We start from the raw sequence: 21,455 nt of genomic DNA, 5'->3' as shown, positions 1-21,455 counted from the left end.
CTGGCAGAATCCGAGACCAAGGAAAAGAGACGGTGGAGGAAGATTGGAAGAAATTTAAAGACTATCTTCGGAACTATTGTAAAATTAATGAGTGCTAAAATGCCAAGGTTAGGGAAACTAAGAAGTTACAGCTGTATTGATTTGGTAAAAGACAGGGGGAGCAAAAGGTGAATTAGTTAAATTCTGAAGTGAGGATTTGCTGGAAGAAATTTGAAAATAGGGATGCAGAAAGAGAAGGTATGGGGAAGTCGGAGAAACAGGGTTCAAGAAAAGAAGGTTTTGAAATTTTACATGTTTATGTGTTTGTTTGTCATTGTATTGTGTATTGTTTGTGTTAAATATGTGTTAAAAAAACTAATAAAAATTATTTTTTTTAAAAAAAAGGATTGCAGCCTTATAAACTGAGTGTGTTCCTCGAAAAAGAAGCCTTGTGAACCATGTCAGTCCAGAAACACTTCCTTTAGTTATTCATGATCTCCCTCACCCCTGCTTTCTATTTTATAGGAAGCTATTTCAATTTATCTTGTTGGAATATGGGATTATCAAAGACAGCTTTGTAACATTAAAAGGGAATTTTATCTGCCTATATTAAGCCGTTGGCTTAATTTGCAATCTTTGAATTCAAGGAAGAAAAAGCTATGAACTATGGAATTATATGAGTCTATATTGTGTCAAAAGGCATTTCTTTACTACTGTCACAACAAAGGTTTTGGTGAAACTGCTTCTGTTTTTTGTACTTTAAACCAAACTTTTCACTACTTTCTCTCTCTTTGGTTCACATGAGGAATATTCCGCCTTTTTTTTTTTTACAAGCAGAGGTTAAAAAAAAAGAAAACCACAATGTGGGCTTTTTCTCTGCCATTAAAGCTTTACATATTTAAATCACTTTTTACTGCAAGTCACTTGGGGAAAAAAGTCATATAGCCTGTTGTTTTTATGGTCAGTTTCATAGCATGACAAATAGGCTGTCATGAAGCCATACACTTCTCACTGCAAATGATTTTAATTACAGGAAATTGTGCAGGCAATGGGTGGAAGGAGGGTGGAAGATGTAGAAGCTTGTAGGTCTCAAAAACTGTGTAGCTGGATCTAGCAAAGTCTTTTAGAAATCAGAATTAACTCCAATTAGCATGGGGTTTTTGCTAATGTAGTCCTATGCAAATAGCCGATCATATGTGGCTACCACTGTGTCTGGCGATAGTTGATGTTACAAAAAACTCAAAACAACCCAAGAAATTGAGAAAAATATTTTGGCTTTAGGAGTTACATTCAATGAGTGTACAATCTGTGTACCTGTGCACACATTAGTTGAGGTGGGCAGAAATAGTTGTACACTCCTTCACACAAACACTTGTACCTGTGTAGAGACAGCTTTTACGTGCGCGTAGTGTAACATGTGAACAAGCCTATCATTTCTATTTAGCTTATAGCAAGGCGAGGACAGGTAGAGTAGTAATAACTCTCCTTTCTGGATCTGAGGAGCTCCAAAGAGAGTCCCTGGGGGCAGTCAATCATTCTCTTTCTCCCACCTGTCTGTAGATTTTTCTTCAGTTTGTTAATCTTTCATACAGGACGATGAGTCGAAGTTAAGTGGCACCGGTGATATTTATGTGGATTTGCTTTAAGCCTTGATGCTTTGAACATTGTGTAATTAACAGGCCTTTACTGTTGACCCTAGTGGGTCCTTGGAAACACTGATGCTGGCAAAGTTAATTGAAACAAATATTTCATTACCAAATTAATTCTATTACTCGCAGCCTGCACTGCTGGGAGCCTCTGTGCTCCAAGGTGATTTGAAGAAGGGCTCTTATTTTTTATAGTGCTCCTGTATTACATTTGATTTCTTTCCCCTCACCCTGCACAAGAGCTGGCGGGGGGGGGGGGGAGAATAACAACTGACACCTTAATGTACTTGATGATCAATGCCACTATAAGACCAGTGCTAAGGCTATCCTGTTTTGGAACAAAGTCAGGAAGTTGGAAGCTAAGAATGATGCCTTGCGATTTTGTGCAAATTGTGCTTGCTTATGACCAGCCCTCCATTCCCCACCCCACACTTTTTCTTGCTCTTACAGGGCCAAATCCAGATGATGGAGGATGGGGTGCTTGGAACCAGAAAAAGTCTACATTGACCTGGTCCTGTAGTACTTTATGGAGCACAATAACCGTAATGTGTTGCATGGGGAATCTTCCTGGAAGTTGACCTGTTTGTTGATTACATCCATTGCTGGCAGGATGTTAAAGTGTGGGAGGGGACCCTCTTCTAGCATCCTTCGCCATGTCTGTCTGGCTCACCACAGAGGATGGGTTGTTGTTTTTTGCAGCACTGCAGTAGGACTAAAGGACATGATACTTTATTATTCTGCATTTGGACCCGAAAGATAAATAGCAAGAAACTGACACCACAGCAAATTAGGAGACTACAAAGAAGAAAGGAGATGAAGTGCATTATCAGACCAGGCTCAAAGTTTGATAAGGTAGGGTGGATTAGACATAAACTACTTTACGGTGCAATCTTATACATTCTTGTCTGAGGAGGTGGGGAGAAGTCCTGCTGAACTCAGTGGGGCTTACTTCTGAGCAGACATGCATAAGGCTGCGCTATCAGTCTCTGGCCTGTGAATTAGATGAGAAAATGACCGAGCGATCCATCCATGTGACTGGAGTGTTGATAGCCTGATGGCAAAGTCAAGATAAATGTGTAACATTATTTAGACCGACAAATGCAGTTTGTCACTGTAAAACAGATCAATGGTTTCCAAAATTAAAACATTCTATATCTGTCATACATTCTTATCAAGCGTTTTCATGAGCGTCAGGTGAGAGGCAAAGATGATGCACAATCAAACACAGATCCAGGACTGGAGAAGTGTTAAGTCTCTCTGAACATTGCACTGATTTCTGTTTGGATTTTTAACTTTGGTAAAAGAGAGTACCATCTCAGTCAGTGCTGCCATGTTAAGATTTACCACCACTGCAGCTCCATACAGTTAATTTTACAGGGGAAGAGTTGCAGAGGCTCAGATCTGTCTAGAAACAACACTGATTTGAAAGAACTTTCTCATAATCCTTGATGTGTTAAGACTGACTGTAGATACTCAGTGCATGGTCAGGTAAAAGTACTCTGAACATGCTCGGAGACACTGTAAACTATTTTATTTAACATGCTGGAGCCCAGACATTGAAAAGAGGTGCCAGGGCTGAGCCATAAAACAAATTAATCTCTGGTTTTATTCCTCCAATCTGTATTTTTTTATAACATCACTATGGTTGCACAAGGAGCAGTGATTGTTTTCTTCAGTCTTTGTTTGTCCCTAATAGGTGGCATGCTTGCAGCGAGAAGTCAAACACAGCTTCCCTCCTGAGAATGATCAGAGTAAGCACGGAGAAGAAAAGCCTGTGGCAGACCAGTGCTCTAATGCTGTACTTCTTATTCTTTCAATACCTCTGCCAAAACCTAGGAAGCCGTTTATGTGGGCCTCAGAGAAACAGCACAAATCGCTCCTTGGCATGGTTGCTACAGGCACCTATGCCTACCACCTTCAAAAGTCATCATGTAGCCAGATGTAGTTGTTTTTATCATGAACTCCTAATTGGAGGGTTACGCTTTCTGCACCCCCCCCCCGCATCTTGTGGGTAAATATGAGGTGGGGGTAAACACAGAGAAGGAGTGGAGAGATAGATTGTTACTAGGGATACAAACAGGCAGTGAAAGGCAGTAAAGGAGAATGGAGAAGGTATTTGACTCCCCCCCCCACTTCCCCAAAAAACCTTCATATGGGTAAAGTTTCATCTTGGCCAGAGCCATCTTTGCCATTAGGCAGACTGAGGTGGCTGCCAGAGGCGTCAAAAGCCCCCAATGGGGCAGAAAACCCATTGGTGCAGAAGTGGCACTGGTATAGGCCAAAATCATGTGAGATCTTGCAGAGCATGCAAGATCTCATGGAAATCAGGTGAGATTTCACCCACAATTGGCACCGATGCAGGGCAAGCGGAGAAGTTGTGTTGGTTGAGGCAGCCGCAGCAGGGAAGGGAAGAGCAAGGTGGCACTTCCTGTTTTACCTCAAGTCGCAAAATGGGATGTGCCACCGCTTCAGAACCACCCTTTTTGGAACAATAGCACCAGCACCCAAGAGTAATTTCGCAGTGGATTCAGTCTTTGTCCTGCAAAGGCACAGCCTAGAGGTATTTCTCATCCTCTGCTTTCTCTACAGTTGCTGTTCTGGCCCACGGCCCACATCCATCTCTCCTACCTGTCTCTGCTTATTTTTACATTCACACCACAGGCAGCCATAAATACTAGGGTGGCAAACACATTGCGTTCTCTGGCTGAAAGTGCTGCCTTGGCCATTTCCCCTCCCAGATATGAATAATATCCCTGTGACTTAATTCGAGCAACACTGCTATGTCCTCTACTGCCCTGGAAGTCACAAAACTACCCAAAGGACAGTACAATGCTGACGGTGTGTGGGAAGTCTGTGTATAAAATAATATTCATTCCATACAATTGCTCACCTGAACATTATTTTCTGGCTTCAATTGGTACCCGGTAGAAGTGGGACATTATTCTCACCTTTTTGCCCATATTTATTACCATTTCCTGTGGATCCAGTTTAATATATCTCCTAGAAAGTAAAGAATATTATCAATATGAATAACAATTAATACACTACCATCATTTTTATTTAACAATATTATTAGTAAATAATAGTGAAGTGGATATTTGCTGAAGATAAAGATGGGAGCTGACATTTTATGTGTAATACAGCAATAAAATAAAATAAAATAAATCCCCTGAAACACTAATGCATTTTCTTTCAGAATCTGAAAAGTGGAAATTTGCTTGCTGGGAACCATCATTTCTGATCTAATGGAGGTTGGCTATGATATAATTCCTGTTACAGAGCAATTGATCAGACTATGTATTGGTAGTCACCTCAGCTGTACTTCCTGTGAGCAGAAATTACTTGCAAAGTTTTGTATAAAGGAGAACAAAGCTCAGCAGGTTAGTTCAAATGAAATGTTGTCAGAGGTCAGCACTTTCTCCAGCAGGAGCTATCCAAACATTCACATTGTAATTTCCATTCTCCATTCTGTTTCTCAAATGTCGCAACAGAGAATTGCTTCTGTGAGGTGAATGAAGAAGAGCCAGGATGGAGCAAAAGATCATCAATGCATTTGTACATGTACACCATCTCTTCCCAAGCAATGAATACTATATAGATGGTTTTTACTGGCATCCTGAAAGCATTTATTTTTATTATCCCTGGTGCCACAATGCATTTGGAATGTGAAAATACTGCTGTGTCTTTAAGTAAGGCTGTTTGAGCAGATAGGCATGAAGACAATCTAGTGTAGAATGTTTCTTATATCCAACCATTACTATAAATTATTGTCATGTAAAATGTCTTAGGGAAGAGGATCTTTAGCAGGGATGGACACATCTGTCAATGTTGGTTTCTCTTGGTTTCTCATTTTTCAAATCTTAAGTTTGTCTCATTTCTGCATCAGTTTGTGAACCCTTTTTAAAAGTTAGCCCCAAAATTAATATACATTGTGCATGTTTGTGCTCATTTTCCACTAATATGTGTTTTGTTTTGGGTATTTTTGTATACATCTGGCTGGACATCTATATCACAAAATTCAGAGAAAAGTGGAATTTGAAGGAGAGCTGAATTTTGGTTCACGTATTGATTTGGTAAGTACAAAGCAGGTAGGTGTTCATTAAAATGTGAACTCAAAAAAATTGTTCCCTCATTGCTAGTTTTAGTAAAATTGAGCCATATATGCACCCCTTTCAGAGAGATGATTCATCTCCTGCAAATATTGGATCTTTTTTGCACAGTTACAAAAGTGGTAAAATGTTGCTGTTATCCTTTCTACCCATCAACACTCAGCACCTGGGCAGATGGTCACTCAAGTCACCAGGTTACACTTCCACACAACTCTGGGATGTATTTATATGTAAATTATAGTAATTATTTTAGCATTTGCTTTCCCACAACTAAATTAGCATATGCATATTTTATGTAAATCTGTGTCCACTTTCGCCTTCTATTTTGGTGGCCCCCCCCTTCTAACTATGACTTTCCTGCTGAATCAGAAACTATGTACGTGGGTTTATGGTTCTCAGGACTGGATCCCTAGCCACATGTATTTCCCCCCAGTCTGATATTTGGGGTGGGATAGAATGCATTCATTTTTAAAATATACAATAAATGTTATGAACGTAAGAAGCTTCCTTATGCTGAGCCAGAGCATCTAGTTCAGTAGTTGTCTACCACAACAGTCAATGACTCTCCAGGGTTTCATCCCAGCCATAGCTGGAGATAATAAGAATTGAACCTGGGGCCTGACAGGTGCACAATACGTCCTCTACCACTGATCTGTAGCTGCTCCTCTAACAAGAAGCTTGCAGTTGCATATCCTCAAATAAATAATTTGTCCTGCTAAGATGCATTGATTGAGGAAAGTGGCTTGCCAAAGTGTGTTGGTAGAAATATTACAGAGACCCTTCCTCCATTCACTTCAGCTGTACTTTCACTAATTATGGCTTGAAGTAAATGGAGGAGGTACAATTACTCAACGTATACCCTGAGTCTTAACATTTCACACTATCTTCTTGTTACAAAACATCCGTAATATGAAAAATCCCATGTTAGTTTGAACATAATCTATACTATATGAACTTGACCTTTCCCTCACATTCTATAATTTCTTTTATGGTCTTTTGTACACTCTTCAGTGTAGATTAAGTATTTGGGGAGAGAAAGGTATAATGAAAAATGAATTAAAATAAAGGAAAAAGCTGTGCAATTTAACAGTTTTCCTATACCACTGATTGGGTAAATGCATCTTAACTGTTGTTTTAAATTACCTTATATACACACACTTCTTTCTTTTGACTCGTATCCCACAAGGAAGTGGAAAAGAGCTAGGAAGTAACAGGAACCTTAGGAATAATTGCTTTTAATTAGAACCAATTTCTAACACATTGTAGAGGAGATGGTAACAAATGCAAGGCAACAAAGCTATTCCTTAGAAAGCTTAGAAGGTCATCAAAGGTGTATTCAGTACCTGCCCAATTTGAAATGCACAAAGCTAATTGCAGTTCACCAACCCCATCAGTCCTGTATGGTGCTTTTTTTAAAAAAAAAAAATGTTTAGGAGTACTCATTTCCCTACTCATATTGAAATACTGCTCCTCAATGAGGCCACACCTTGATTCACAAAATGTTTAGGGGTTGCGTCCCCCTGCGTCCCGCCCCCCCCCAAAAAGCACTGGTCCTGTATGAGATCCATAAATCACATATTTTTCCTGCCTTCATTTGACTGTAAAAAAAATGGGGTTGGTTGGGGAGAAGTGGAGCCAAGAACCTGGCAGGCCATAATACATGGGCTGGTGGAACATGTCTAGTGTTAAATCACAAGTTGTGGTGAATGTTTGGTTAGCTCAAGGTGAATGTTATTTCAATGATTTCTCCTTGCGCAACAGAATGTGCCCCCCCCGTCCTCCTCCCACATATTGGAAAACAACAACACCATAGCCGATAGCACCATTTACAGCGAAGAACAGATAAAAAACCCATTATCTGCTTCCAAAAGCTAGGGTAAACAGGTGTATATTTTAAATAATCAATAGAAAATATGATGTGTCATATGCACTTCTATGGGGAGAGAGCGCCACATTTTGGGGGCCCACCACAGAGAAAACCGTTGCTCGGTCCCTGCTCCTGCCAACCTAGCAGTTCGAAAGCACATCAAAGTGCAAGTAGATAAATAGGTACCGCTCCAGCAGGAAGGTAAATGGCATTTCCGTGCGCTGCTCTGGTTAGCCCAGAAGCGGCTTAGTCATGCTGGCCACATGATCTGGAAGCTGTACGCCGGCTCTCTCGGCCAATAAAGCGAGATGAGCGCCGCAACCCCAGAGTCGGTCACGACTGGACCTAATGGTCAGGGGTCCCTTTACCTTTATCCAGTCCATCACTGCCTCCAGGCACCAGTCTGGTACCTGAAAACCTCTCCTGATTCAGACAGTACAGAGAGCTGGGTGTCATCCATATACTGAGGACACCGCACTCCAGAATTTCTGATAACATATCCCAGCAGCTCCATCTAGATGTTAAGCAGCCTGGATGACAAGAGAATCCCATGGTCAACAGTATCAAAAACTGCAGAGAGGTCAAGGAGAATGAGGAAGATTGCACTTCCCCTGTCTCTAGAGCCTTCTGGGAATATTTATTTAATATTTCTCAAATGTCAGAGATGACTTTGAAATCTTTTCTAATTCGGCATTATCTCACTATACACATTCGGGAGTTTCTTTTTGGTTGTTTTTTTGTAGAATGCACTAGATTCCTTTGGGATCACGCAAGAGAAGTTTTGGAAAAGCATGAGATTAATTCCTGCTTTGCAAATCATTATCATTCTCCTTGTGAATGTGAAACCCTTCTGTTAAACCTGGTATTTATGTTCTGAAACAAAGGACATGACTAATCACAAGGGGTCTCCTTGTTGCATTGTTCCAGTTTGTACTCCACTTAAACAGCATTCCAGATAACATCATGTCACTGAATAGAAATGAAACTTTCCTCAGAGGAAGCCAGCAAGCTTCGATAATTACATTCCCTTGATAATGGCATCTGGGAATCTTCGCTGAAACAGACTTTCTCTTTTCCTCCTACAGGCATTCTCATTTCCACAGAACGGATAAGTAGGAAGACCAAAAACAGACATGTGGATTCCCATCAGGCATACCTATTCCCACCCCCCTCCACAAGATCCTTTGAAAAAGATTCAAACCGCCTCCATTTTAAATTCATGACTACTTCTTTGGTTTTACCAAGGCTTTAAATATCAAGTCATTAGACAGAAGGAAATAGTATGTTCACTTTCCATTAGCTGCATGCGGGGGTTGTAATAATGAAGAAGTTGCTCCTTGTGGTAAAGCCCCATGCCTTTCAAAAGATTTTTTTAGGTGGTTGGCTTCTCAGCACTGATTTCCCCACAGCTCTTGGGACAACCAGAGAGCTCTGGTTTTGGAGAGGGAGATCCAAGGGATTGCTGCAGTAACTTCCATGGCCCTGCAACAATTGCTTGAGGGCAGTTGGGGACAAGCTATGGGAGGAGCAGGAAATGGCTCAGGTCCAAATCCATCCTGGTGCCCCAAGATGCCCCCAAAGCAGCGAGAGATTTAGACCAGCCCAGGAGTTGGCCTAGATCTCTCACTTCTCACTTCCTCCCAATCAGGGCCAGCCAAAGACATTTCAGAAACTGAGGTGAACCACAAATTGGTGTCCCCTCCCCTCCCACTGGGGAAGAAGGGTTGAGTGAAGATCTACATCAGGAACAAGGGGGGAATATATATCAATATCAGGAGTGGGAGGAGATCAGCAGCACCTCCTATTCACCAAGAGGCCACTGTAGAGGCTGCATGGGGGGGGGGGGCTGCCGAAGAGGCGGCAGATCCTGCCTCCAAGATCCTGGCACCACGGCAGCAATAGCAGGCAATGCATTCCTTGGAGGCTGGACCTGCTGCCCCTATGGATCCTACTGCCTTATAAATGGGTCACTGTGGAGCTATTCTTTAAAAACCTATCAGGCACATCTCATGCCAGTACTAGGTGATCATGAATTGAGTTGCAGTCATTCAGACTAGCTCCCAATCTAATATCAATATAAATGTTTGTGAAGAGACCTGTCACTTCTGCCAGTCTTAGCCAAATCATGTCCCCATAATTTTTTAAAAATAGACTGGGCTCCATTCTATAAATGCTAATGATGTAACCAGGCACGTCCAAAGTCCACTTTGGGGGCCTAATTCAGCCCCACCCCCTGCCCCCCTTTATCTGGCTCCTGTGGCAGTTTATTTATTGGGGTCAAATCCTAAAAAAAAGCTCAACATCTTTGGTCAGCCCTCACACATGTTCACTTCATCAAATCTGGCCCTCTTTGAAGAAAGTTTGGGCACCCCAACACATCTACCATCTTTAAAGTACCACAAGTCTCTTTGTAGCTTTTGAAACGGCCCTTGTTTTCAAAAGCAGTTTTCCATGTTGCCTGAGGAGATTGTTCAGGTGACAGCAAGATTGTGAAAGTCTTATTATTTGTGGTATTTAGGATTCACCCCACAGCTCAACAGGGCATGAAGGTGGCGGCTTCCCCTTTGCAAAGCTTGCACTGGTTGGTGGTCCAAGCGCTGTAAAAGATGTTACCTGAGATTGTCCGAGTGCCCCAATCTATCAGATCACGACTGTGAATAAGAGGGATTTGCACATAAACTCAAAAATTAGGAGGTGTGACTGTTGACAAACATAACAGGCAAGGCACATGTTGCAATATGCCATTTATGGGTGCCAGCAGGTCTAAATGCACAGCAATGTTATGCTTCACTGGGATGCTGCTGCTTACGCATCTTTGCATCAGAAGAAATTCAGGCAGCTCAAAATTAACTGAAAGGCACAGAACACAAAGTTCTAAAATGGCTGAATCCCAGGCAAAAATTCTAGCTCTGTTTCCCAGCCTGGTGCCTTCTAGATTCTGACTGGCACAGCTGGGAATTACAGTACAAAACATTAGGAAGGGTTCAGATTGAGGAAGCCTGCTTTAAACACTTAACCTGTCTGTTCCTGAGACATATGTTCAGGACCTTTGTTTCATCAGCCCTACGGTGCATCCTGGGCTGTTAAGAAAACCCTCCTGCCATCTTAAAAGACTCCTCTAATGAGGCTGCTAAATCTTCAAATGGGGTTTAAGAAAATCAAGCATAATGATTCACTTTATTGTTATTTATTGTGCATTTCACAACCTAGAAAATAAATTCTTCTTTCCTAAAAAGAGACTTCCTGAAGTTTTAGTGGCTGTGAATTGTAGTCTTGATCTTAAAAGGGGCCCTTTTTAAATTATGCTATATCCCGCTGATTCATTGTGAGAGTTGAGCACATATTCATCTCCTTTCCCACTTACTTTGAGTAGAGTAGCATCACTTTCTGAAGTACGGATGGCTCTGAGTTAATTTATCTCTGTTATCAGGAATGGAGCTTTTGCAGCAGCCCAATAGACTGCACTATGGAATATTATTTTCAATTGCACTGTTTTGAAGAGGGAGAAACACTTAAAAGCACAGCTTTCTTAGCATCTCTATTATCCCGAACATCCCAGAGATTTGCTCCTTGCAACTCTTTCCATCTCTTGAATATAGTATTAAGGAGCTGGGAGCAGTGTATATCATTAATGGGTGGCAAATATACCCTTAACTCCTTGTGAGTATATATGATGAGTACCCTTTAAAAGGGACAGAGGTGTAGAGCCGATTTAGAATTTGGATGTGGGGAGCTGACTCTGCTGGTGGAGTTCCCAGAGCTATGAAACAACCGGGTCTGCTACATCCCACTCTAATGGAACATTGTACGGAGCAGCTGGAGCTGCACATGCTGAAGCTTCTGGGAAAAGTTGAAGCATAGCTCAGTAGTAGAGTAGTAGCACATGCATTGCATGCCTAACTTCCTAGGTTCAATCTCCTGCCATCTCCCATTAGATCAAGTGACAAGTGACATGCCTGAGACTCTGGAGAGCTGTAGGCAGAGCAGAAAATCTTAGATGGGCAAAACAGTCTGAAGTGGGTTGGACTAGATGATCCTTTGGTTCCTTTCCAACTCTATAGTTCTATGAATTTGTGGTATAAAACCTATTATGTTCTGATCAGCTTTTAGGTGAATTATGTGGAAAGACATCCAGCTTCCCCCACTCCCTTCCTCTTCTTGAACCAGAGAATTGTGTGGGATAACCAGCATGCTTACATCCAATTAACCCATGAAGGGGTTAATACCATAGAGTTAGCTGTCCTGCCAAGCTTAGCTATGTCACTTCCTCTTACTTTGGGAGGAAATAGGCAACCAAGCCTATTGTTTACCCCAGTCTACCTGATAAGCCTAACATGTGAAGAGCAGCATAGCTCTCACCAGTCTTTCTTGAGTGCCTATACTAATAATCTGTGAACTTTTACCACTGTAACTAAGCTAAGTTTTACTGGATGTGCATTTTTTTCTGACTGATGTATGAAAAAGCACACAAACAAGACCTTTGAAAAGTTGGTAAGTAAACAATTTTTTAACAAGTATGTGGTCTTTTCCTATGCTGGGGAAAAAGAAAAACTTTGGAAGGAACTTGGAAGGGCACATTTTAAAGCTCTAACAGGCTATGTTTCCATGCTTTAGTTTGCTGCATATTTTGTGACTTCAAATGTGTGCTAGGGTTCTCTCACCAAAGAGTACTTGCCTCAAACTTGGATCTTGGCATATAAGGAATTATTAGAGATAGAGATAGAGACAGAGCCAGCAACCACCACACACAGCAGCTGCTTATGCATCCAACTAGAGACACAGGTAGAGCACTGAATATGTGACTTAATGGCCTTCTGGTAGCATAAAAAGCAATAAAGCTCTCCTCTTCTCCCCACCCTCTTTCTTTTATTTCTCAATAAACTTTCTGCAGCCATCTTGAAGAACTCAATGCCCTGCTGAAGGCTGATAGAAAGGACACTAGTCTACATGCAGTTGTAACCAAGCAACTTTAAAATAAACCTGTTATCTCATAAAGCAAAGTCTGAGTCCAGGGTCTTATTTCTAAAAGTCTAAGACTTCTGAGTACACCACTGGACAGCCTAAGAAACATTTTGAAGCGGGAACGTTTGATGGTAGAACTTAGGAAAGCTCTACCAGCAAACTAAAGGCTCACACCCCAAACAGCTCACTAATGTAGATCTAGTGGGATTTGCTCAACATGCTTTATCTCTCTGCCAAACACCCTATATTACAGCTGTAATATTTATAAGGTGAGTGAATTAAGAGTGCCAGCAATTCCAGAAAGATTTAGTGCAAAGCAGCTAGCAAACAAGCTAATACTATTCTAAGCAAATATTTATTTTGTATCAACTAAGTAGATCTCCTTGCTGCACAGTAGCAATGATTTTTTATGCCATTTTGTTGGAGTCAGGGCGACGGCAATCAAGTGTAGATCATTGTTAAGGTCTCAGATAAGTGGCCTGATTTACTGTTGGAGTGGACTTACCTATGACTCCCATGTAATTGCTTTTTTGTACGAAAGTGCCTGCAGGCTATCTTCAAGACATTTTCTTAAATAAACGATGGGTATTTCTTTTAAGCTCCTGGAATGCTTTCATTAAGCCTTGTACAGTTGTGGCCTAACAACAGTTTAAGGCAAGAAACCTGAAGAGAGAAGATGATCCCTCAAGTTGTCTGGAGGTGTTTTAAGCAGCAGTGAAGGAGGCAGTAGTTGCATGCAAAAGAACCAAAACAGAACCCCAGGTCCATGCCTTTCTTCCTACAGAAGGCTCTCCTAACTGGAGATGAGCAACACTATTTAAAATAAGTACTTAGACTGCATTTCTAACCTCACTTACTTGGGAGTAATCCACAGTGAATTCAATAGGACTTAACTTCTGACTACCACATGGTTAGGATTGTACGGTCATCATTAGGAAAGGCTTGACCTTTTGCCCTTTGAATGGGACTTAACCCCCCCCCTTATATTCCTTATATTAGGATACTGTGGTGCACTAGATGAAGGCCAACAAACCGAGAGTGAATCCTGGTAAGACACAGACTCGTGGGATGAGCAGTTGCCAGAGCCATCATTTGGGAGTTCACCAGTTTTAAACGGGGTTATTTTCCCTCTGAAGAAACAGGTATGTGATTTGAGGGTGGGTGGGTATACTCCTAGATTCATCTTTGTCACTGGAAGCCCAGGTAACCTCCATGTTGGAGTCACCATTATCAACTTACATTGGTCCACCAACTATGCCATGATTCATGCACTGGTAGCCTCAGTAATGATAATGTGCTCCACATGGGGTTTCCTTTGAGACAAGGCTGGAAGCTGCACCTGTGCAGAATGCTGAGGCCAGATTGTTGATTGGGCACCTGGATGCACACATATTACATTGTTGCTGAGGGAACTGGGACCAATTACCAGCCAGCAAAATGTGGTGGGCCAGTCCTGGTGGTTGGTCTTGATAGTGTAAACACAGCTGGTGTGTCTCCTCTGAACTGCTGACTGCTGCATAAAATTAAAGGTGTGAGATAGAAAGGGAGACAGAGCAATTGAGTCACCCTGAGCTCTGTTTAGTGGAGGAAAGTAACCCAAAGAAAACAAGTTTCAATCTAAATTTTCTTCACCTTTGCCTCTGCCCGGGAAGCCCTCCAGAAGTCAGGATTATGAAAGGTAAATTTGGATGGAATATTTTGGCAGGGCTGTCATGTTTCATTTGCCAAGCTTTAAATTCGGATAGTATCACAACATTGCCTGTGTAAGGAGTGAGAAGGGGTCACACACACACCCTGCCTACAGTTGGAAATATGCTTCTTCTTCTTCTTTTTAAATGGGTGGTTTGCCAGTACATACAAATGAAAGCTAAGGAAGGAAGCAGAGGGTGAGAGTTCTTGCTTGCAAAAGGGATTATAGAGATGGGTGAGATATTAAGCTCGGTTCACATTTAAAGGGGAGTCTGCCTAATTCACACTAATCCTGTGCAACCACACTTCTCTGAATTTTGCAACCCAGTTCTCCAGTCAAGTAATTTGTACAAAAATGTATATACCAGGATAAAGTATGCATATAAATGCAATGTATTAGTAAAAATAATATGCAAAATGCATGACATTAGAGGAAATTGCTTTGCAAAATTGTGCATATTAAAATATGTATGTTTAGGAGAAATTAATGCTAAAATAGTGGTGATTTTTTCATCAGGACTTTAAAAAAACACTTGATGTGGAAATGTGGAGAATTGACTGAAAAAAATGAACAAAGGTGGAACAGAGCAATTTGTCCATCCTTACCTGTTTTTGATTGTGGCTGGCAATAAAGTTGTTGTTCAGCATCCGTTTATGCTTGGCTTATTCGCTAAAATAAACTGGTGTCTTGATGTGGTATCTTTGCATGAGCAGAGAGATTTAAATGTCAGGGCACTTCAAGTATGCAATTGCTTTTATAAATTTTGAGGTGGGTAGTGTACTTTGAAGCTTGTATGTTTGGATTAGCTCTTCAATTGTCTAGAGGGACAGAAATACTGGTGTAAGGATCTAACACTTATATCTATGTGCCTGATTTTATTTTAAAAGTAAATTAAACTCAGTGATCTGACAGGAACTGCATCATGCTCACATGCTTTTGAGCAATTTATATCTAAAATGTAGGCAGAGAAACGCTCTTAACTGTATTTCACTACTGGTTACATTGAATTTTTACTTGAAATTTGACAGGAGACAGATGAAAGTTGAAAATATGGGAAGGGGGAAAGGATAACTGACAGGATTGATCAAAGGGTACAGATGCCTGATGCCTGTGTATTGGGGGCCCCTGGGAAGAAGTCATGTCTGACTGAATTGATGCCCCAGTTGGCTACCCAGCATAGCAGTGGGTCCCTCTTGTAGCATACAGAAAACAGAATTATACTGAAAATTACATTTAAGTCTGTGCTGTGTTGGATAGAGTCTATACCCACCCCATTGTGAGCATGGCTTTTTGTCCCATCTATGTCTGTCTTTGTAACACCGCTTTATTGAATCTCGTTAAATAAGAACCAGAGGATTGACCCAAAGTCTGCTTCAGCAGCTGTTACAACAGTTTTTAACAGTCTAACCTCCTAGAGCCATTGGTGGAAACTGGTTCTTGTCATGGACAGCTGTGGCAAGCAGGAGTTTGATATAAGGATGCCCCTTCATAGATATTCAGTCCTGTTGAAACTCCCTCTGCCAGGCACTTGTGGAAGGAAGAAGAAGAAGAACCTAGCAAGAAAATAAGCAAGCAACTTTGTCTCTGTCTAGTCTTTGTTGCATACAGAGTGCTAGGCAGTCAGACTGACCCCTCCCCCCAGCAAGATGCAGTATGGCTGTTTGTATATCCTTAATCTCAAGGAGACAATATTACATAGATTTTAAGGTGCAAAATAACTGAATAAGTTGCTGCAGTCCATAAATTCCAGCGTTATAGGAATATGAATTTGTAGTGCTTGCTTTTAATACAAGGCTGGGTTTACAGTGCATTGCAGATTTTAGTCTGAGGCAGAGAAGAAGTCTTCCTTCCTTCCCTCCCTCCCCAAGTCTCCCACCAAATCAATTGCCTGCCTTGCTACAACAGTAGTTGCTGTGGAGATAGCAGTGGGGAGTAATGCTCTGAGCATAGGGTGACCTGGGAAATGTAGTTTTTCCAGGGCATCTGACAGATTTGTCTTGTAATTGCTGGACCAAATCAAATTTAGGGGAGTTCACACAATCCCTAGTTGAACAAGGCAGACCTCTGTCTGCTAATTTTTAGTTCTTAGGTTGTTTTTTGTGGAGCAAGTGTGTGTAACTGAACTATGTGCCATTTTCAGAAAATGAAAAACTGTTTGGAGAGAGGGAATTTGGAGAGTGGAGGAGGAGAAACTTAGTGCCACCTTCTCCCACAACTCTGAATTCTATTCAAAACAGCTTTTCATTAAAAGAAAGGGAAAGAGTAGTTTCATAACTTCATTACAACAATGTACTAAACAATCTTTCTCCATTTTTTTTTTCTGGATACCTTTTATTTTCTTGCATTGTGCTACAATCTTCTTCACCTGGGTCATAGTTCTAAGACACATAGAATTATATCCAACTAAGACATATTCGAAGTAGACAGGTGTATTTCATTGAGGTCTACTCTTAATATGAGAAATGTTGGATATTGCCCATTAGTTGGCCAGAAACAACTGTGGATCTGTTTAAGCCAAGAGACACTATTGGAACTAGATGTGCTGCTTTCATGCAATGCTTTTGTGTGATCATTTTGAGGACAGTTTCCTCATTAACCAAGAGTCTGCAAAGAACATCACAAAGCTTGCTTAGAGGGGGGGAAAGTTTGCCTTTAATACTAGAATGGAGCTCCCTGACTGCCAGAGAAGCCATCAAAACCCAGACAAATAGATTCTTCCAGTAAAATATAAATTCTGTTCACAAAGCACTGTTCCAAGAATTGTGCATTGACCTATCAGGCATGAAAAATCAAAAAATGCAATTACCACCTAAAAGCTTCAGAGAATCTTCTTAATATTTCCCAGCCTGTTGCTCCATCAACCAGAAACAGACACATGCTTTTTCTTCTTCTCATAATGCATATCCAAGGGGAACCCACACTAAGACATCATCCATAAATTGAACTAAATTGCTGGAAATGCCACTAGCCAGCAGACAACAAGTAATAAGGACTGTTTGATGATCACATCCTATTATGGTGTCTGAAGAACTGCTGTTCTTAGACATATCTCACTAAAGCTTATAAGGAACATTTTTTGTTGTTGCTAGTATTTAGTAGTATTGAGGTAATAATAGGAACTTGACCAAGTGAGTAATTTACGTGACAATTCTGGAGCAATGAAATGCCATACAACAATTCTAGGCTACATGTAGTGAAGGGATCAGGATCATGCTCATCCACCCCACTGCTGATGTTCGTCTGTTGAGAGGACATATTTGCATAGTCAGCTTTTGCACATATGTGTAGAGTCCATCTGTGTCTTCTGTACTCAAATTTAGGGTGTATAAACTGCACATTTGGGATCTATGTTTCTTGAGCTGGGCATGCATAGGCCACCATAGAATTGTAATGGTCCAATGTGGGAAGGTACAATTTAGGAAGGTACATCACTGGGGAATGGGGCAGGAGAGTGTGATTCCAATTCTCTAACCATTTGCAGCCTTGAACAACTACTTAGAGCTGTTGGAAGCTTTAGCAAATGATGGGTCTAAAGGGAATGTTGCTTGTGACTGACAGCCGGAACTGAAGCTTGTTTACTCAGATATCCAATCATTTCAGTGATACTTACTGCCTAATATGTGTACCTAATAGTACTGCTAAGCAACTTGATCCTATACTCCAAAGGACATGCAATGAGACGTGCATAAGGACATGTTCAATAGGACATGTTCAATAGGACATGTATAAAATTACAATTTAGCCATATGCAATGGGAAATCCCATGTAGGGTATGAGTGTACACATGCCCCAATATCTGCTTTGTATATGTACTTTATTTTAAAAAAATCAAATCTGTTCCTGACTCTTCTGTGCTCTGTTCACATCAGTTTGTGGTTCTGGTTCCAGGCTGCTCTGACTGAAATGAAGCGCTGTTTTCCCTGTTCACTGTTATGGAGAATCTAAAAATGGCTCTTTCTCCCCTTTTGGCAAAAGGTGATGAAATGTTTAGGCACATAAGTCGCTCCAGAGTGGACTAAGCCTGCCAAATTGTAGGTCCAGAGGCTTCTGTGGTGGAAGTAAAAGGGATTTGGCACCCATAATCCTGACTGTTGGCTGTTCTGTTGTATAAGATTGCAGCCTGAGTGGAGATGTTTCTACATCTTGACTCTAAATGCATGCAGTTAGACAAAGAAATGTCCATACTCTGCTTCCCTTACATCCACCCAGCCCAATCACCCCAAACCAGATATCAAAGTTGCTGAATGTATTTTAGTTGCAGCTTTTCCATAACAAATAAATTGGGCTCATTGTGGACTTAATTGTTCTCTTCAATATTCATAACTAAAGAAAACTGTTATGGTTGTACTGTACTCTTATATCCTGTTTCTTAAGGCAGTGCTCTGATTAAACACGCATAGGATTAGCCTGCTTGTGTAACAAATATATGCTAGAGGATATGAAAATCCCCACAACCAACATCAATAGTTAGCAACCCATTCCAAAGTATTCAGTCTTTTTTTTTTTTTTGGCAAGGCAGATAAGGTTTTCTGTTACAAATAGAATTCTGCAGACGTTTCTGATATATGTAGTATTGATATTATTGTGTGAAAAAAATGTGCGTGTGTTAGTCGAATGAATAAGCAACCTTAGCTGATTTATATCTCTATCCCAATAAAGAAATGCTGAATTGTTAACTAGCAATGGGATTTAAGATCTGTGTTTTACTGCTAGCAGCAGAAATGACTTTTGCTAGAAAGAAATGAGTGTTGTTTATCAAAGGCAGTTCAGTATGCTGGTCCTTGTTAGTTTATCTGTACTGTCAAGATCTATGGCCCACTGTGCACTGGGGCCAGTTATAGGGTGATCTCTGGTTGCCATGGTTGCCATTTGCTGGTAAAAGGCACAGGGAATAGAAGAGCACACATATTAGGGACATCAGTGAATCCAGAGAAGAATGGAAATCTAGTCTATCTAGTCTAGATAGACCTTTGGTTTGACCTAGCCAGTGCTCCCCCCCCTAAAAAAATGTGTAGGGGTACTCTTATTTTTCTACTCATATTGAAATGCTGCCCCTCAATGAGGCCAAACTTAGATTCACAAAATGCTTAGGGATATGTGTATCCCTCCATACCCCCAGAAAGAAGCATTGGACCTAGCTAGGCAATTCTTACATTCTCACAGGATCTTAAATTGGCTAGGCAGTTCTTGTGTGACCATAAAATATGACCCGAACCTTACTTGCAACATTACAATTAATTTATCTCTCCCTTGAGATGAGTTTTTCATTCTGTCATTTCAAAGTATTTGTTGACTTAGAGCGGTCTTGGGAAATGGAGGATCCTTCCCCCCACCCTCAAAATGTCATAAGAAAATATTCCTTGCACATTTTCTGCAATGCAGCATAGGTCCAGGAGAAAGCAGTAAGCCTTTCTGTCGGAGCTTGTGTGACATGCTGTACACCAGAGGAAAGGGAAGGGGAGAAGATGCAGAACGCTTCCTTCACCTGTGCCTTCCTTTCAGAAACCATTTCCCCCGCCCCCAGCTTTCTCCCCAGCTAGGCTCCAAAACCAACAGTCAGCCTGGCCAGGAGACACATAATTGGAGGGAGGGGAATTGAAGGGTAAAACATGGCAGGGCACCACTTCCACACTCCTCTCAACTTTACATCTTCACAGAACAACTTAGGCCTCTATCATGTATAGTTAATCAATTAAAATAACTTTACTGAGAATTTTGAAAAGATTTCTTTGAAATGGTTGTATCTTCCTTAAGTTATGTTGCCAACTGACCAACAACTCGAACTGGCAAAGTTCAGCAGGCAACTCTTTTCATAGAATGAAAAGTAACTACTAGTTAATGGATTAGATCCAAACAATCCATAGGTGATTTTTGATCCAGTAGAAAATCCCACGGTGGAAGGGGTGTGTGTGATAATTTTCAGCCATCCAGGATGCTCCAGTGGGTCACCCATCTCTCTCAAGCAGATTTTTGGAGAGGCCTCTAGAAAAAACAGGGAACTGGCAAATGCAACTTTTCCACTGGTAGGAGCAAAGTGTGGATTCAAGTCAATATCTGCAAATCAAACTGTTCTTAAAAGGACAGCTACAAATTGGCAGCCTTACTAGCTGGCAAATAATGTAAGTAAAGTCATAAATGCATACATATTCTTAAGTCTCACAGCAACAAAATATACAGATCGATTCTCCAGCCTGGAAGAAACCACAAAAAACCTCTATGCATATGAAGGAAATAAAGCTTGTTAGTTACATAGTAATGTGAGTGATATTCATCCCCACAAGTGCTTGACTGCACATCTATTTCTGTATGTATTTACAGCCTTAATTACCACTTTCTCCCAGCATTGCTGCTCAGGCACTAGCAATGTTTACTTTGTTGTTTACACCAAGAATATATACAACCCTGCATTTGAAAATTGCCCTGCTTGTGTCCTATTAATTTTCAGGAATAAATAACTCAAAAGAAATTCATCATTAACTTAAGGGTAGAAGCACCAATATAACCAGAATGATTTTTGTTTTTCTTTTTTAAACAGTAAATGGAAAAGGGATAGGCTATTTGTTTTGTACTGTGTCTCAAAAGAAAATAATTGGCTCATTAATCATAATATCAGCTTGGTGATTTTAGGAAGGTCAAACTCAAGACTCCATCAAGCTGTGGACATCTTTTTAAAAATGTATAAATATGGACGTAAGAGATACAGTGGTCTGAAAGTTTTGAAAAATACAGAGGTGAAAGGGTTAGGAGAAAAACGTATCTTCAGGTTTTTCCAGCATATTTTTTTTCTACATCAGTGAACTTTATAAAAAGTAATGTTAACATAGAAACAAAATGTTTGTTGCCTCAGGCTTTGGCGAAGTAAATGCTTGCTGGGTTTACTTTTTTAGATCTCACTTTCTTACCGAACCCCCTCCATGAACTCTGTCATCTCATCTGACAAAATTAGTTGCTACTATTGGACCTCAATGTCATTTCTCAATCTCCATTATTTTTCTCATTTTTTGCAGCTTCTTTTATGACATTGGATTGCATCTCTTTTATTAAAGGGATCAGTCAAAGAAGTTGTGAATTTATTTCAGCCATGCTCTACCTCATTACTTTCCCTACTGAAACACATTACATTTCATTTTCATCAGCATTCACAGCCTGGGGACACCTATATTCCAACCAGTTCCTATCAACAGAGCACAGCAAGTCCTCTC

At 40.8% G+C, this 21,455-nt stretch overlaps 1 long non-coding RNA gene across 2 annotated transcripts in view; it reads left to right on the top strand.

The window, feature by feature from the left end:
- The first annotated feature begins 2,082 nt into the window (after window positions 1–2,082).
- LOC310695159 overlaps window positions 2,083–21,455 on the top strand; it is a 60,794-nt gene continuing 41,421 nt past the window's right edge. Inside the window, exons 1-5 of one of the 2 annotated variants that reach the window (XR_014519958.1) lie at window positions 2,083–2,477; window positions 3,322–3,376; window positions 4,822–5,698; window positions 8,687–12,092; window positions 13,563–13,705. This is a non-coding gene — a long non-coding RNA (uncharacterized lncRNA). The remainder of the gene's footprint in view (window positions 2,478–3,321; window positions 3,377–4,821; window positions 5,699–8,686; window positions 12,093–13,562; window positions 13,706–21,455) is intronic. The other variant, XR_014519957.1, reaches the window with a different exon arrangement.

The sequence above is a fragment of the Podarcis liolepis genome (genome assembly GCF_965112155.1).
Source record: "Podarcis liolepis genome assembly, chromosome: 1".
Lineage (NCBI taxonomy): Eukaryota > Metazoa > Chordata > Lepidosauria > Squamata > Lacertidae > Podarcis > Podarcis liolepis.
This window is presented reverse-complemented; position numbering and strand designations above follow the sequence as displayed.